The 18,561-nt window shown below is 54.9% G+C and overlaps 1 pseudogene; it reads left to right on the top strand.

The window, feature by feature from the left end:
* LOC139384850 (death-associated protein kinase 3-like) overlaps positions 1-18,561 on the top strand; it is a 50,783-nt pseudogene that overhangs the window by 13,176 nt on the left and 19,046 nt on the right.

Consider the following 18,561-nt stretch of genomic DNA (forward strand, 5'->3'; position numbering starts at 1 on the left):
GAGGGAGAGAGAGAGAGAGAGAGAGAGAGAAAGTGCTGTGTCAGGTATGGGAAAAGGGTTCAATAAGGGTGTAGTCCTTCCCGGCGTTGACAGAGAGGCTTGCTGTGGTCTCACCACAGGAAGACTGAGGGAGGGGGAGACGGGAGAGACGGGAGAGGGAGGAGGAGACGAAAGAGACAGGGGAGAGGGAGGAGGAGACAGGGGAGACGGGAGAGGAATGAGGAGACGAAGGAGACGGGAGAGGGAGGAGGAGACGAAGGAGACGGGAGAGGGAGGAGGAGACGAAGGAGACGGGAGAGGGAGGAGGAGACGAAAGAGACGGGAGAGGGAGGAGGAGACGAAAGAGACGGGAGAGGGAGGAGGAGACGAAAGAGACGGGAGAGGGAGGAGGAGACGAAAGAGACGGGAGAGGGAGGAGGAGACGAAAGAGACGGGAGGAGGAGACGAAAGAGACGGGGGAGAGGGAGGAGGAGACGAAGGAGACGGGAGAGGGAGGAGGAGACGAAGGAGACGGGAGAGGGAGGAGGAGACGAAAGAGACGGGAGAGGGAGGAGGAGACGAAAGAGACGGGAGAGGGAGGAGGAGACGAAAGAGACGGGAGAGGGAGGAGGAGACAAAAGAGACGGGAGAGGGAGGAGGAGACGAAAGAGACGGGAGAGGGAGGAGGAGACGAAAGAGTCGGGAGAGGGAGGAGGAGACGAAAGAGACAGGGGAGAGGCAGGAGGAGACGAAAGAGACAGGGGAGAGGGAGGGGGAGACGAAAGAGACAGGGGAGAGGGAGGAGGAGACAGGGGAGAGGGAGGAGGAGACGAAAGAGACGGGAGAGGGAGGAGGAGACGAAAGAGACGGGAGAGGGAGGAGGAGACGAAAGAGACGGGAGAGGGAGGAGGAGACGAAAGAGACGGGAGGAGGAGACGAAAGAGACGGGGGAGAGGGAGGAGGAGACGGGAGAGGGAGGAGGAGACGAAGGAGACGGGAGAGGGAGGAGGAGACGAAAGAGACGGGAGAGGGAGGAGGAGACGAAAGAGACGGGAGAGGGAGGAGGAGACGAAAGAGACGGGAGAGGGAGGAGGAGACGAAAGAGACGGGAGAGGGAGGAGGAGACGAAAGAGACGGGAGAGGGAGGAGGAGACGAAAGAGACGGGAGAGGGAGGAGGAGACGAAAGAGACAGGGGAGAGGGAGGAGGAGACGAAAGAAACAGGGGAGAGGGAGGAGGAGACGAAAGAGACGGGAGGAGGAGACGAAAGAGACGGGGGAGAGGGAGGAGGAGACGAAGGAGACGGGAGAGGGAGGAGGAGACGAAGGAGACGGGAGAGGGAGGAGGAGACGAAAGAGACGGGAGAGGGAGGAGGAGACGGAAGAGACGGGAGAGGGAGGAGGAGACGAAAGAGACAGGAGAGAGGGAGGAGGAGACGAAAGAGACAGGGGAGAGGGAGGAGGAGACGAAGGAGACAGGAGAGGGAGGAGGAGACGAAGGAGACGGGAGAGGGAGGAGGAGACGAAAGAGACGGGAGAGGGAGGAGGAGACGAAAGAGACGGGAGAGGGAGGAGGAGACGAAAGAGACGGGAGAGGGAGGAGGAGACGAAAGAGACGGGAGAGGGAGGAGACGGGAGAGGGAGGAGGAGACGAAGGAGACGGGAGAGGGAGGAGGAGACGAAGGAGACGGGAGAGGGAGGAGGAGACGAAAGAGACGGGAGAGGGAGGAGGAGACAAAAGAGACGGGAGAGGGAGGAGGAGACGAAAGAGACGGGAGAGGGAGGAGGAGACGAAAGAGACGGGAGAGGGAGGAGGAGACGAAAGAGACGGGAGAGGGAGGAGGAGACGAAAGAGACGGGAGAGGGAGGAGGAGACGAAAGAGACGGGAGAGGGAGGAGGAGACGAAAGAGACAGGGGAGAGGGAGGAGGAGACGAAAGAGACAGGAGAGAGGGAGGAGGAGACGAAAGAGACAGGGGAGAGGGAGGAGGAGACGAAGGAGACAGGAGAGGGAGGAGGAGACGAAGGAGACGGGAGAGGGAGGAGGAGACGAAAGAGACGGGAGAGGGAGGAGGAGACGAAAGAGACGGGAGAGGGAGGAGGAGACGAAAGAGACGGGAGAGGGAGGAGGAGACGAAAGAGACGGGAGAGGGAGGAGACGGGAGAGGGAGGAGGAGACGAAGGAGACGGGAGAGGGAGGAGGAGACGAAGGAGACGGGAGAGGGAGGAGGAGACGAAAGAGACGGGAGAGGGAGGAGGAGACAAAAGAGACGACGGGAGAGGGAGGAGGAGACGAAAGAGACGGGAGAGGGAGGAGGAGACGAAAGAGACGGGAGAGGGAGGAGGAGACGAAAGAGACGGGAGAGGGAGGAGGAGACGAAAGAGACGGGAGAGGGAGGAGGAGACGAAAGAGACGGGAGAGAGGAGATGAAAGAGACAGAGAGGGAGGAGGAGACGGAGGAGGAGACGAAAGAGACGGGAGAGGAGGAGGAGACGAAAGAGACGGGGAGAGGGAGGAGGAGACGAAAGAGACAGGGGAGAGGGAGGAGGAGACGAAAGAGACAGGGGAGAGGCAGGAGGAGACGAAAGAGACAGGGGAGAGGGAGGAGGAGACGAAAGAGACGGGAGAGGGAGGAGGAGATGAAAGAGACAGGGGAGAGGGAGGAGGAGACAGGGGAGACGGGAGAGGGAGGAGGAGACGAAAGAGACGGGAGAGGGAGGAGGAGACGAAAGAGACAGGGGAGAGGGAGGAGGAGACAGGGGAGAGGGAGGAGGAGACGAAAGAGACGGGAGAGGGAGGAGGAGACGAAAGAGACGGGAGAGGGAGGAGGAGACGAAAGAGACGGGAGAGGGAGGAGGAGACGAAAGAGACGGGAGAGGGAGGAGGAGACGAAAGAGACGGGAGAGGGAGGAGGAGACGAAAGAGACGGGGGAGGGAGGAGGAGACGAAAGAGACGGGGGAGAGGGAGGAGGAGACGAAAGAGACGGGGGAGAGGGAGGAGGAGACGAAAGAGACGGGGGAGAGGGAGGAGGAGAAAGGGGAGAGGGAGGAGGAGACAAAAGAGACAGGGGAGAGGGAGGAGGAGACAAAAGAGACAGGGGAGAGGGAGGAGGAGACAAAAGAGACAGGGGAGAGGGAGGAGGAGACAAAAGAGACAGGGGAGAGGGAGGAGGAGACGAAAGAGACAGGGGAGAGGGAGGAGGAGACAAAAGAGACGGGAGAGGGAGGAGGAGACGAAAGAGACGGGAGAGGGAGGAGGAGACGAAAGAGACGGGAGAGGGAGGAGGAGACGAAAGAGACGGGAGAGGGAGGAGGAGACGAAAGAGACGGGAGAGGGAGGAGGAGACGAAAGAGACAGGGGAGAGGCAGGAGGAGACGAAAGAGACGGGAGAGGGAGGAGGAGACGAAAGAGACGGGAGAGGGAGGAGGAGACAAAAGAGACAGGGGAGAGGGAGGAGGAGACAAAAGAGACAGGGGAGAGGGAGGAGGAGACAGGGGAGACGGGAGAGGAATGAGGAGACGAAGGAGACGGGAGAGGGAGGAGGAGACGAAGGAGACGGGAGAGGGAGGAGGAGACGAAAGAGACGGGAGAGGGAGGAGGAGACGAAAGAGACGGGAGAGGGAGGAGGAGACGAAAGAGACGGGAGAGGGAGGAGGAGACGAAAGAGACGGGAGAGGGAGGAGGAGACGAAAGAGACGGGAGAGGGAGGAGGAGACGAAAGAGACGGGAGGAGGAGAGGAGAGGAGAGGGAAGAGGAGACGAAGGAGACGGGAGAGGGAGGAGGAGACGAAGGAGACGGGAGAGGGAGGAGGAGACGAAAGAGACGGGAGGGAGGGAGGAGGAGGAGACGAAAGAGACGGGAGGAGGAGGGAGGAGACGAGGAGACGAAAAGAGACGGGAGAGGGAGGAGGAGACGAAAGAGACGAGGGGAGAGGGAGGAGGAGACGAGAGACGGGAGACGGGAGGGGAGGAGGAGACGAAAGAGACAGGGGAGAGGGAGGAGGAGGAGACGAAAGAGACAGGGGGAGAGGGAGGAGGAGACGAAAGAGACAGGGGAGAGGGAGGAGGAGACGAAAGAGACGGGGGAGAGGGAGGAGGAGACGAAAGAGACGGGAGAGGGAGGAGGAGACGAAAGAGACGGGAGAGGGAGGAGGAGACGAAAGAGACGGGAGAGGGAGGAGGAGACGAAAGAGACGGGAGAGGGAGGAGGAGACGAAAGAGACGGGAGAGGGAGGAGGAGACGAAATAGACGGGAGGAGAAGACGAAAGAGACGGGACGGAGAGGGAGGAGGAGACGAAGGAGACGGGAGAGGGAGGAGGAGACGAAGAGACGGGAGAGGGAGGAGGAGACGAAAGAGACGGGAGAGGGAGGAGGAGACGGAAGAGACGGGAGAGAGGGGAGGAGGAGACGAGAGGGAGAGGAGACGAAAGGACAGGAGAGGGAGGAGGAGACGAAAGAGACAGGGGAGAGGGAGGAGGAGACGAAGGAGACAGAGGGAGGAGGAGGAAAGGAGACGGGAGAGGAGGAGGAGACGGGAGAGGGAGGAGGAGACGAAAGAGACGGGAGGAGGAGAGGAGGAGACGAAAGAGACGGGAGAGGGAGGAGGAGACGAAGGAGACGGGAGAGGGAGGAGGAGACGAAGGAGACGGGAGAGGGAGGAGGAGACGAAAGAGACGGGAGAGGGAGGAGGAGGAGACGAAAGAGACGGGAGAGGGAGGAGAGACGGGAGAGGGGAGGAGGAGACGAAAGAGACGGGAGAGGGAGGAGGAGACGAAAGAGACGGGAGAGGGAGGAGGAGACGAAAGAGACGGGAGAGGGAGGAGGAGACGAAAGAGACGGGAGAGGGAGGAGGAGACGAAAGAGACGGGAGAGGGAGGAGGAGACGAAAGAGACAGGGGAGAGGGAGGAGGAGACGAAAGAGACAGGGGAGAGGGAGGAGGAGACGAAAGAGACAGGGGAGAGGGAGGAGGAGACGAAGGGAGAGACGGGGAGAGGGAGGAGGAGACGAAAGAGACAGGGAGAGGGAGGAGGAGACAGGGGAGACGGGAGAGGGAGGAGGAGACAGGGGAGAGGGAGGAGGAGACAGGGGAGACGGACGGGAGAGGGAGGAGGAGACGAAAGAGACGGGAGAGGGAGGAGGAGACGAAGGAGACAGGAGAGGGAGGAGGAGACGAAGGAGACGGGAGAGGGAGGAGGAGACGAAAGAGACGGGAGAGGGAGGAGGAGACGAAAGAGACAGGAGAGGGAGGAGGAGACGAAGGAGACGGGAGAGGGAGGAGGAGACGAAGGAGACGGGAGAGGGAGGAGGAGACGAAAGAGACGGGAGAGGGAGGAGGAGACGAAAGAGACGGGAGAGGGAGGAGGAGACGAAAGAGACGGGAGAGGGAGGAGGAGACGAAAGAGACGGGAGAGGGAGGAGGAGACGAAAGAGACGGGAGAGGGAGGAGGAGACGAAAGAGACGGGAGAGGGAGGAGGAGACGAAAGAGACGGGAGAGGGAGGAGGAGACGGAGACGGGAGAGGGAGGAGGAGACGAAAGAGACGGGAGAGGGAGGAGGAGACGAAAGAGACAGGGGAGAGGGAGGAGGAGACGAAAGAGACGGGAGAGGGAGGAGGAGACGAAAGAGACGGGAGAGGGAGGAGGAGACGAAAGAGACGGGAGAGGGAGGAGGAGACGAAAGAGACAGGGGAGAGGGAGGAGGAGACGAAAGAGACAGGGGAGAGGGAGGAGGAGACGAAAGAGACAGGGGAGAGGCAGGAGGAGACGAAAGAGACAAAGAGACAGGAGAGGGGAGGAGGAGACGAAAGAGACGGGAGAGGGGAGGAGGAGACGAAAGAGACAGGGGAGAGGGAGGAGGAGACAGAGACGGAGAGAGGGGAGGAGGAGACGAAAGAGACGGGAGAGGGGAGGAGGAGACGAAAGAGACAGGGGAGAGGGAGGAGGAGACAGGGGAGAGGGAGGAGGAGACGAAAGAGACGGGAGAGGGAGGAGGAGACGAAAGAGACGGGAGAGGGAGGAGGAGACGAAAGAGACGGGAGAGGGAGGAGGAGACGAAAGAGACGGGAGAGGGAGGAGGAGACGAAAGAGACGGGGGAGGGAGGAGGAGACGAAAGAGACGGGGGAGAGGGAGGAGGAGACGAAAGAGACGGGGGAGAGGGAGGAGGAGACGAAAGAGACGGGGGAGAGGGAGGAGGAGAAAGGGGAGAGGGAGGAGGAGACAAAAGAGACAGGGGAGAGGGAGGAGAGACAGAGACAAAAGAGACAGGGGAGAGGGAGGAGGAGACAGGGGAGAGGGAGGAGGAGACAAAAGAGACAGGGGAGAGGGAGGAGGAGACAAAAGAGACAGGGGAGAGGGAGGAGGAGACAAAAGAGACAGGGAGAGAGGGAGGAGGAGACAAAAGAGACGGGAGAGGGAGGAGGAGACGAAAGAGACAGGGGAGAGGGAGGAGGAGACAAAAGAGACGCGAGAGGGAGGAGGAGACGAAGAGACAGGGGAGAGGGAGGAGGAGACAAAAGAGACAGGGGAGAGGGAGGAGGAGACAAAAGAGACAGGGGAGAGGGAGGAGGAGGAGGAGACGAAAGAGACAGGGGAGAGGGAGGAGGAGACGAAAGAGACAGGGAGAGGGAGGAGGAGACAAGAGACGGGAGAGGGAGGAGGAGACGGGAGAGGGAGGAGGAGACGAAAGAGACAGTGGAGAGTGATGAGGAGACAAAAGAGACGGGAGTGGGTGTAGGAGACGAAAGAGTCGGGAGAGGGAGGAGGAGACGAAAGAGACGGGAGAGGGAGGAGGAGACGAAAGAGACGGGAGAGGGAGGAGGAGACGAAAGAGACGGGGGAGGGAGGAGGAGACGAAAGAGACGGGGGAGAGGGAGGAGGAGACGAAAGAGACGGGGGAGAGGGAGGAGGAGACGAAAGAGACGGGGGAGAGGGAGGAGGAGAAAGGGGAGAGGGAGGAGGAGACAAAAGAGACAGGGGAGAGGGAGGAGGAGACAAAAGAGACAGGGGAGAGGGAGGAGGAGACAGGGGAGAGGGAGGAGGAGACAAAAGAGACAGGGGAGAGGGAGGAGGAGACAAAAGAGACAGGGGAGAGGGAGGAGGAGACAAAAGAGACAGGGGAGAGGGAGGAGGAGACGAAAGAGACAGGGGAGAGGGAGGAGGAGACAAAAGAGACGCGAGAGGGAGGAGGAGACGAAAGAGACAGGGGAGAGGGAGGAGGAGACAAAAGAGACAGGGGAGAGGGAGGAGGAGACAAAAGAGACAGGGGAGAGGGAGGAGGAGACGAAAGAGACAGGGGAGAGGGAGGAGGAGACGAAAGAGACAGGGGAGAGGGAGGAGGAGACAAGAGACGGGAGAGGGAGGAGGAGACGAAAGAGACGGGAGAGGGAGGAGGAGACGAAAGAGACAGGGGAGAGGGAGGAGGAGACAAAAGAGACGCGAGAGGGAGGAGGAGACGAAAGAGACGCGAGAGGGAGGAGGAGACGAAAGAGACGTGAGAGGGAGGAGGAGACGAAAGAGACAGGAGAGGCAGGAGGAGACGAAAGAGACAGGGGAGAGGGAGGAGGAGACAAGAGACGGGAGAGGGAGGAGGAGACGAAAGAGACAGGGGAGAGGGAGGAGGAGACGAAAGAGACAGGGGAGGGGGAGGAGGAGACAAAAGAGACGGGAGAGGGAGGAGAAGACGAAAGAGACGGGAGAGGGAGGAGGAGACGAAAGAGACAGGGGAGAGGGAGGAGGAGACAAAAGAGACGCGAGAGGGAGGAGGAGACGAAAGAGACGCGAGAGGGAGGAGGAGACGAAAGAGACGTGAGAGGGAGGAGGAGACGAAAGAGACAGGAGAGGCAGGAGGAGACGAAAGAGACAGGGGAGAGGGAGGAGGAGACAAGAGACGGGAGAGGGAGGAGGAGACGAAAGAGACAGGGGAGAGGGAGGAGGAGACGAAAGAGACAGGGGAGGGGGAGGAGGAGACAAAAGAGACGGGAGAGGGAGGAGAAGACGAAAGAGACGGGAGAGGGAGGAGGAGACGAAAGAGACGGGAGAGGGAGGAGGAGACGAAAGAGACGGGAGAGGGAGGAGGAGACGAAAGAGACAGGGGAGAGGGAGGAGGAGACGAAAGAGACGGGAGAGGGAGGAGGAGACGAAAGAGACGGGAGAGGGAGGAGGAGACGAAAGAGACGGGAGAGGGAGGAGGAGACGAAAGAGACAGGGGAGAGGGAGGAGGAGACGAAAGAGACAGGGGAGAGGGAGGAGGAGACGAAAGAGACAGGGGAGAGGCAGGAGGAGACGAAAGAGACGGGGGAGAGGGAGGAGGAGAAAGGGGAGAGGGAGGAGGAGACAAAAGAGACAGGGGAGAGGGAGGAGGAGACAAAAGAGACAGGGGAGAGGGAGGAGGAGACAGGAGACAGGGGAGAGGGAGGAGGAGACAGAGACGGGAGAGGGGAAGAGACAGGGGAGAGGGGAGGAGGAGACAGGAGGAGACGAAAGAGACGGGAGAGGGAGGAGGAGACGAAAGGGAAAGAGACAGAGGGAGAGGGAGGAGGAGACGAAAGAGACAGGGGAGAGGGAGGAGGAGACAAAGAGACGGGAGAGGGAGGAGGAGACGAAAGAGACAGGGAGAGGGAGGAGGAGACGAAAGAGACAGGGGAGAGGGAGGAGGAGACAAAAGAGACAGGGGAGAGGGAGGAGGAGACGAAAGAGACGGGAGAGGGAGGAGGAGACGAAAGAGACAGGGGAGAGGGAGGAGGAGACAAGAGACGGGAGAGGGAGGAGGAGACGAAAGAGACGGGAGAGGGAGGAGGAGACGAAAGAGACAGGGGAGAGGGAGGAGGAGACAAAAGAGACGCGAGAGGGAGGAGGAGACGAAAGAGACGGGAGAGGGAGGAGGAGACGAAAGAGACAGGAGAGGGAGGAGGAGACGAAAGAGACGGGAGAGGGAGGAGGAGACGAAAGAGACGGGGGAGGGAGGAGGAGACGAAAGAGACGGGGGAGAGGGAGGAGGAGACGAAAGAGACGGGGGAGAGGGAGGAGGAGACGAAAGAGACGGGGGAGAGGGAGGAGGAGAAAGGGGAGAGGGAGGAGGAGACAAAAGAGACAGGGGAGAGGGAGGAGGAGACAAAAGAGACCGGGGAGAGGGAGGAGGAGACAGGGGAGAGGGAGGAGGAGACAAAAGAGACAGGGGAGAGGGAGGAGGAGACAAAAGAGACAGGGGAGAGGGAGGAGGAGACGAAAGAGACAGGGGAGAGGGAGGAGGAGACAAAAGAGACGCGAGAGGGAGGAGGAGACGATAGAGACAGGGGAGAGGGAGGAGGAGACAAAAGAGACAGGGGAGAGGGAGGAGGAGACAAAAGAGACAGGGGAGAGGGAGGAGGAGACGAAAGAGACAGGGGAGAGGGAGGAGGAGACGAAAGAGACAGGGGAGAGGGAGGAGGAGACAAGAGACGGGAGAGGGAGGAGGAGACGAAAGAGACGGGAGAGGGAGGAGGAGACGAAAGAGACAGGGGAGAGGGAGGAGGAGACAAAAGAGACGCGAGAGGGAGGAGGAGACGAAAGAGACGCGAGAGGGAGGAGGAGACGAAAGAGACGTGAGAGGGAGGAGGAGACGAAAGAGACAGGAGAGGCAGGAGGAGACGAAAGAGACAGGGGAGAGGGAGGAGGAGACAAGAGACGGGAGAGGGAGGAGGAGACGAAAGAGACAGGGGAGAGGGAGGAGGAGACGAAAGAGACAGGGGAGGGGGAGGAGGAGACAAAAGAGACGGGAGAGGGAGGAGGAGACGAAAGAGACGGGAGAGAGGGAGGAGAAGACGAAAGAGATGTGAGAGGGAGGAGGAGACGAAAGAGACAGGGGAGAGGGAAGAGGAGACAAAAGAGACAGGAGAAGGAGGAGGAGACGAAAGAGACGGGGGAGGGAAGGGGAGATGAAAGAGAGGGGATGGAGAGACAAAAGAGACAGGGGAGGGAGAGACAAAAGAGAGGGGAGGGACAGACAAAAGAGAGGGGAGGGACAGACAAAAGAGAGGGGAGGGACAGACAAAAGAGAGGGGAGGGAGAGACAAAAGAGACATGGGAGGGAGAGACAAAAGAGAGGGGAGGGAGAGACAAAAGAGATAGGGGAGGGAGAGACAAAAGAGAGGGGAGGGACAGACAAAAGAGAGGGGAGGGAGAGACAAAAGAGAGGGAAGGGAGAGACAAAAGAGAGGGGAGGGAGAGACAAAAGAGAGGAGAGGGAGAGACAAAAGAGAGGAGAGGGAGAGATAAAAGAGAGGGGAGGGAGAGACAAAAGAGACATGGGAGGGAGAGACAAAAGAGACATGGGAGGGAGAGACAAAAGAGAGGAGATGGAGAGACAAAAGAGAGGGAAGGGAGAGACAAAAGAGACATGGGAGGGAGAGACAAAAGAGACATGGGAGGGAGAGACAAAAGAGAGGAGAGGGAGAGACAAAAGAGAGGGGAGGGACAGACAAAAGAGAGGGGAGGGAGAGACAAAAGAGACATGGGAGGGAGAGACAAAAGAGACAAGGGAGGGAGAGACAAAAGAGAGGGGAGGGAGAGACAAAAGAGAGGAGAGGGAGAGACAAAAGAGAGTGGAGGGAGAGACAAAAGAGAGGGGAGGGAGAGGGAGAGGCAAAAGAGAGGGGAGGGAGAGGGAGAGGCAAAAGAGAGGAGGGAGAGACAAAAGAGAGGGGAGGGAGAGACAAAAGAGACGGTAGAGGGATAGACAAAAGAGAGGGGAGGGAGAGACAAAAGAGACAGAGGAGGGAGGGGGAGAGAGAGAGGGGAGGGAGGAGGAGACGGGTGACATTTGGGATTCAGGCTGTACAGACTGAGATAAATATGAAGTCCAGGGGTACATAGGAAGGCTCCTTTTCACCACAGCCGGCTGGCAATGCCAAAGTCAGGAACACAGTACGGTCACGGTGATGGAAGATTTAAAAGGTGTCACCCAGAAGCAGGAAACAGGAGGAGAGGAGTAGCCCTGCAGAATAGGACAGGACATCCATTTAATGAGGCTGGACTACTCTTTCAACACGTGCTTAAGCCCTCTGACAGTGCACTTCTTTCATCCACGTTGGGTTTGACAGGGGTTTATCTGACGTTGGGTTTGTCAGGGTTTATCTGACGTTGGGTTGATAGGGTTTATCTGACGTTGGGTTGACAGGGTTTATCTGACGTTGGGTTTGACAGGGGTTTATCTGACGTTGGGTTAACAAGGTTTATCTGACGTTGGGTTGACAGGGTTTATCTGACGTTGGGTTGATAGGGTTTATCTGACGTTGGGTTGGACAGGGTTTATCTGACGTTGGGTTGACAGGGTTTATCTGACGTTGGGTTGACAGGGTTTATCTGACGTTGGGGTTGACAGGGTTTATCTGACGTTGGGTTGATAGGGTTTATCTGACGTTGGGTTGGACAGGGTTTATCTGACGTTGGGTTGACAGGGTTTATCTGACGTTGGGTTGACAGGGTTTATCTGACGTTGGGGTTGACAGGGTTTATTTGACGTTGGGTTTGTCAGGGTTTATCTGACGTTGGGTTGATAGGGTTTATCTGACGTTGGGTATATCTGACGTTGGGTTGACAGGGTTTATCTGACGTTGGGTTGACAGGGTTTATCTGACGTTGGGTTGACAGGGTTTATCTGACGTTGGGTTGGACAGGGTTTATCTGACGTTGGGTTGACAGGGTTTATCTGACGTTGGGTTGACAGGGTTTATCTGACGTTGGGTATATCTGACGTTGGGTTGACAGGGTTTATCTGACGTTGGGTTGACAGGGTTTATCTGACGTTGGGGTTGACAGGGTTTATCTGACGTTGGGTATATCTGACGTTGGGTTGACAGGGTTTATCTGACGTTGGGTTGACGGGGGTTTATCTGACGTTGGGTTGACGGGGGTTTATCTGACGTTGGGTTGACAGGGTTTATCTGACGTTGGGTATATCTGACGTTGGGTTGACAGGGTTTATCTGACGTTGGGTTGACAGGGTTTATCTGACGTTGGGGTTGACAGGGTTTATCTGACGTTGGGTTGACAGGGTTTATCTGACGTTGGGTTGACAGGGTTTATCTAACGTTGGGTTGACAGGGTTTATCTGACGTTGGGGTTGACAGGGTTTATTTGACGTTGGGTTGACAGGGTTTATCTGACGTTGGGTTGACAGGGTTTATCTGACGTTGGGTTGACAGGGTTTATCTGACGTTGGGTTGACAGGGTTTATCTGACGTTGGGTTGACAGGGTTTATCTGACGTTGGGTTTATCTGACGTTGGGGTTGACAGGGTTTATCTGACGTTGGGGTTGACAGGGTTTATCTGATGTTGGGGTTGACAGGGTTTATCTGACGTTGGGGTTGACAGGGTTTATCTGACGTTGGGTTGACAGGGTTTATCTGACGTTGGGTTGACAGGGTTTATCTGACGTTGGGGTTGACAGGGTTTATCTGACGTTGGGGTTGACAGGGTTTATCTGACGTTGGGTTGACAGGGTTTATCTGACGTTGGGTTGACAGGGTTTATCTGACGTTGGGTTGACGGGGGTTTATCTGACGTTGGGTTGACAGGGTTTATCTGACGTTGGGTATATCTGACGTTGGGTTGACAGGGTTTATCGGACGTTGGGTTGACAGCGTTTATCTGACGTTGGGTTGACAGGGTTTATCTGACGTTGGGTTGACAGGGTTTATCTGATGTTGGGGTTGACAGGGTTTATCTGACGTTGGGTTGATAGGGTTTATCTGACGTTGGGTTGACAGGGTTTATCTGATGTTGGGGTTGACAGGGTTTATCTGACATTGGGGTTGACAGGGTTTATCTGATGTTGGGGTTGACAGGGTTTATCTGATGTTGGGGTTGACAGGGTTTATCTGATGTTGGGGTTGACAGGGTTTATCTGACGTTGGGGTTGACAGGGTTTATCTGACGTTGGACAGGGTTTATCTGACGTTGGGGTTGACAGGGTTTATCTGACGTTGGGGTTGACAGGGTTTATCTGACGTTGGGTTGACAGGGTTTATCTGACGTTGGGGTTGACAGGGTTTATCAGACGTTGGGGTTGACAGGGTTTATCTGACGTTGGGGTTGACAGGGTTTATCAGACGTTGGGGTTGACAGGGTTTATCTGACGTTGGGGTTGACAGGGTTTATCTGACGTTGGGGTTGACAGGGTTTATCTGACGTTGGGGTTGACAGGGTTTATCTGACGTTGGGGTTGACAGGGTTTATCAGACGTTGGGGTTGACAGGGTTTATCTGACGTTGGGGTTGACAGGGTTTATCTGACGTTGGGTTGACAGGGTTTATCTGACGTTGGGGTTGACAGGGTTTATCTGACGTTGGGTTGACAGGGTTTATCTGACGTTGGGGTTGACAGGGTTTATCTGACGTTGGGTTGACAGGGTTTATCTGACGTTGGGTTGACAGGGTTTATCTGACGTTGGGGTTGACAGGGTTTATCTGACGTTGGGGTTGATAGGGTTTATCTGACGTTGGGTTGATAGGGTTTATCTGACGTTGGGGTTGATAGGGTTTATCTGACGTTGGGTTGACAGGGTTTATCTGACGTTGGGGTTGACAGGGTTTATCTGACGTTGGGGTTGACAGGGTTTATCTGACGTTGGGGTTGACAGGGTTTATCTGACGTTGGGGTTGACAGGGTTTATCTGACGTTGGGGTTGACAGGGTTTATCTGACGTTGGGTTGACAGGGTTTATCTGACGTTGGGTTGACAGGGTTTATCTGACGTTGGGGTTGACAGGGTTTATCTGACGTTGGGGTTGACAGGGTTTATCTGACGTTGGGTTGACAGGGTTTATCTGACGTTGGGTTGACAGGGTTTATCTGACGTTGGGTTGACAGGGTTTATCTGACGTTGGGGTTGATAGGGTTTATCTGACGTTGGGTTGACAGGGTTTATCTGACGTTGGGTTGACAGGGTTTATCTGACGTTGGGTTGACAGGGTTTATCTGACGTTGGGTTGACAGGGTTTATCTGATGTTGGGGTTGACAGGGTTTATCTGACGTTGGGTTGATAGGGTTTATCTGACGTTGGGGTTGACAGGGTTTATCTGATGTTGGGGTTGACAGGGTTTATCTGACGTTGGGGTTGACAGGGTTTATCTGACGTTGGGGTTGACAGGGTTTATCTGACGTTGGGGTTGACAGGGTTTATCTGATGTTGGGGTTGACAGGGTTTATCTGACGTTGGGGTTGACAGGGTTTATCTGACGTTGGGGTTGACAGGGTTTATCTGACGTTGGGGTTGACAGGGTTTATCTGACGTTGGGGTTGACAGGGTTTATCTGACGTTGGGTTGACAGGGTTTATCTGACGTTGGGGTTGACAGGGTTTATCTGACGTTGGGGTTGACAGGGTTTATCTGACGTTGGGTTGGGGTTGACAGGGTTTATCTGACGTTGGGGTTGACAGGGTTTATCTGACGTTGGGGTTGACAGGGTTTATCTGACGTTGGGTTGACAGGGTTTATCTGACGTTGGGGTTGACAGGGTTTATCTGACGTTGGGGTTGACAGGGTTTATCTGACGTTGGGGGGTTGACAGGGTTTATCTGACGTTGGGGTTGACAGGGTTTATCTGACGTTGGGGTTGACAGGGTTTATCTGACGTTGGGGTTGACAGGGTTTATCAGACGTTTATCTGACGTTGGGGTTGGGGTTGACAGGGTTTATCTGACGTTGGGGTTGACAGGGTTTATCTGAGACGTTGGGGTTGACAGGGTTTATCTGACGTTGGGGTTGACAGGGTTTATCTGACGTTGGGGTTGACAGGGTTTATCACGACGTTGGGGTTGACAGGGTTTATCTGACGTTGGGGTTGACAGGGTTTATCTGACAGGGTTTATCTGACGTTGGGGTTGACAGGGTTTATCTGACGTTGGGGTTGACAGGGTTTATCTGACGTTGGGGTTGACAGGGTTTATCTGACGTTGGGGTTGACAGGGTTTATCTGACGTTGGGGTTGACAGGGTTTATCTGACGTTGGGGTTGACAGGGTTTATCTGACGTTGGGGTTGACAGGGTTTATCTGACGTTGGGGTTGACAGGGTTTATCTGACGTTGGGGTTGACAGGGTTTATCTGACGTTGGGGTTGACAGGGTTTATCTGACGACAGTTGGTTGGGGTTGACAGGGTTTATCTGACGTTGGGGTTGACAGGGTTTATCTGACGTTGGGGTTGACAGGGTTTATCTGACGTTGGGGTTGACAGGGTTTATCTGACGTTGGGGTTGACAGGGTTTATCTGACGTTGGGGTTGACAGGGTTTATCTGACGTTGGGGTTGACAGGGTTTATCTGACGTTGGGTTGACAGGGTTTATCTGACGTTGGGGTTGACAGGGTTTATCTGACGTTGGGGTTGACAGGGTTTATCTGACGTTGGGGTTGACAGGGTTTATCTGACGTTGGGTTGACAGGGTTTATCTGACGTTGGGTTGACAGGGTTTATCTGACGTTGTTGGGGTTGACAGGGTTTATCTGACGTTGGGGTTGACAGGGTTTATCTGACGTTGGGGTTGACAGGGTTTATCTGACGTTGTTGGGGTTGACAGGGTTTATCTGACGTTGGGGTTGACAGGGTTTATCTGACGTTGGGGTTGACAGGGTTTATCTGACGTTGGGGTTGACAGGGTTTATCTGACGTTGGGGTTGACAGGGTTTATCTGACGTTGGGGTTGACAGGGTTTATCTGACGTTGGGGTTGACAGGGTTTATCTGACGTTGGGGTTGACAGGGTTTATCTGACGTTGGGGTTGACAGGGTTTATCTGACGTTGGGGTTGACAGGGTTTATCTGACGTTGGGGTTGACAGGGTTTATCTGACGTTGGGGTTGACAGGGTTTATCTGACGTTGGGGTTGACAGGGTTTATCTGACGTTGGGGTTGACAGGGTTTATCTGACGTTGGGGGGTTGACAGGGTTTATCTGACGTTGGGTTGACAGGGTTTATCTGACGTTGGGGTTGACAGGGTTTATCTGACGTTGGGGTTGACAGGGTTTATCTGACGTTGGGGTTGACAGGGTTTATCTGACGTTGGGGTTGACAGGGTTTATCTGACGTTGGGGTTGACAGGGTTTATCTGACGTTGGGGTTGACAGGGTTTATCTGACGTTGGGGTTGACAGGGTTTATCTGACGTTGGGGTTGACAGGGTTTATCTGACGACGTTGGGGTTGACAGGGTTTATCTGACGTTGGGGTTGACAGGGTTTATCTGACGTTGGGGTTGACAGGGTTTATCTGACGTTGGGGTTGACAGGGTTTATCTGACGTTGGGGTTGACAGGGTTTATCTGACGTTGGGGTTGACAGGGTTTATCTGACGTTGGGGTTGACAGGGTTTATCTGACGTTGGGGTTGACAGGGTTTATCTGACGTTGGGGTTGACAGGGTTTATCTGACGTTGGGGTTGACAGGGTTTATCTGACGTTGGGGTTGACAGGGTTTATCTGACGTTGGGGTTGACAGGGTTTATCTGACGTTGGGGTTGACAGGGTTTATCTGACGTTGGGGTTGACAGGGTTTATCTGACGTTGGGGTTGACAGGGTTTATCTGACGTTGGGGTTGACAGGGTTTATCTGACGTTGGGGTTGACAGGGTTTATCTGACGTTGGGGTTGACAGGGTTTATCTGACGTTGGGGTTGACAGGGTTTATCTGACGTTGGGGTTGACAGGGTTTATCTGACGTTGGGTTGACAGGGTTTATCTGACGTTGGGTTGACAGGGTTTATCTGACGTTGGGTTGACAGGGTTTATCTGACGTTGGGGTTGACAGGGTTTATCTGACGTTGGGTTGACAGGGTTTATCTGACGTTGGGTTGACAGGGTTTATCTGACGTTGGGGTTGACAGGGTTTATCTGACGTTGGGGTTGACAGGGTTTATCTGACGTTGGGTTGACAGGGTTTATCTGACGTTGGGGTTGACAGGGTTTATCTGACGTTGGGTTGACAGGGTTTATCTGACGTTGGGGTTGACAGGGTTTATCTGACGTTGGGGTTGACAGGGTTTATCTGACGTTGGGGTTGACAGGGTTTATCTGACGTTGGGGTTGACAGGGTTTATCTGACGTTGGGGTTGACAGGGTTTATCTGACGTTGGGTTGACAGGGTTTATCTGACGTTGGGTTGACAGGGTTTATCTGACGTTGGGGTTGACAGGGTTTATCTGACGTTGGGTTGACAGGGTTTATCTGACGTTGGGTTGATAGGGTTTATCTGACGTTGGGTTGACAGGGTTTATCTGACGTTGGGTTGACAGGGTTTATCTGACGTTGGGTTGACAGGGTTTATCTGACGTTGGGTTGACAGGGTTTATCTGACGTTGGGTTGACAGGGTTTATCTGACGTTGGGTTGACAGGGTTTATCTGACGTTGGGGTTGACAGGGTTTATCTGACGTTGGGGTTGACAGGGTTTATCTGACGTTTGGGTTGACAGCGTTGGGGTTGACAGGGTTTATCTGACGTTGGGTTGACAGGGTTTATCTGACGTTGGGGTTGACAGGGTTTATCTGACGTTGGGGTTGACAGGGTTTATCTGACGTTGGGTTGATAGGGTTTATCTGACGTTGGGTTGACAGGGTTTATCTGACGTTGGGTTGACAGGGTTTATCTGACGTTGGGGTTGATAGGGTTTATCTGACGTTGGGTTGACAGGGTTTATCTGACGTTGGGTTGACAGGGTTTATCTGACGTTGGGTTGACAGGGTTTATCTGACGTTGGGTTGACAGGGTTTATCTGACGTTGGGTTGACAGGGTTTATCTGACGTTGGGTTGACAGGGTTTATCTGACGTTGGGTTGACAGGGTTTATCTGACGTTGGGGTTGACAGGGTTTATCTGACGTTGGGGTTGACAGGGTTTATCTGACGTTGGGGTTGACAGGGTTTATTTTCTGATCTTTTTTAACCTAAGGAGACAGGACTGGAACAGACCCAGTAAACTCATGCCCACTAATGATCAGAAATGCTCTCTCAGCAAATCCCTTCACTCTCTTTCTGTTTTTCAGCCTGAAAACATCATGCTGTTGGACAAGAACGTGCCATTGCCAAGGATCAAACTAATCGATTTCGGACTCGCACACAAAATCGAGGCGGGGGCAGAGTTTAAAAACATTTTTGGGACTCCTGAATTTGTGGGTAAGTTTAAAAAAAAAATGTTTCCTTTATTTAACTAGGCAAGTTAGTTAAGAACAAATTCTTATTTTCAATGACGGCCTAGGAACAGTGGTTTAACTGCCTGTTCAGGCGCAGAACGATGCCATAAGTAGACTACCACACATGAACATGAATAACTACATTATCAATGTCAAATCAAATGTTACAGTGAAATGATGAATACAACAGGTGTAGTAGACCTCACAGTGAAATGCTGAATACAACAGGTGTAGTAGACCTCACAGTGAAATGCTGAATACAACAGGTGTAGTAGACCTTACAGTGAAATGCTGAATACAACAGGTGTAGTAGACCTTACAGTGAAATGATGAATACAACAGGTGTAGTAGACCTCACAGTGAAATGCTGAATACAACAGGTGTAGTAGACCTTACAGTGAAATGCTGAATACAACAGGTGTAGT

The sequence above is a fragment of the Oncorhynchus clarkii genome, chromosome 26 (genome assembly GCF_045791955.1).
Source record: "Oncorhynchus clarkii lewisi isolate Uvic-CL-2024 chromosome 26, UVic_Ocla_1.0, whole genome shotgun sequence".
In the NCBI taxonomy this organism is placed as follows: domain Eukaryota; kingdom Metazoa; phylum Chordata; class Actinopteri; order Salmoniformes; family Salmonidae; genus Oncorhynchus; species Oncorhynchus clarkii.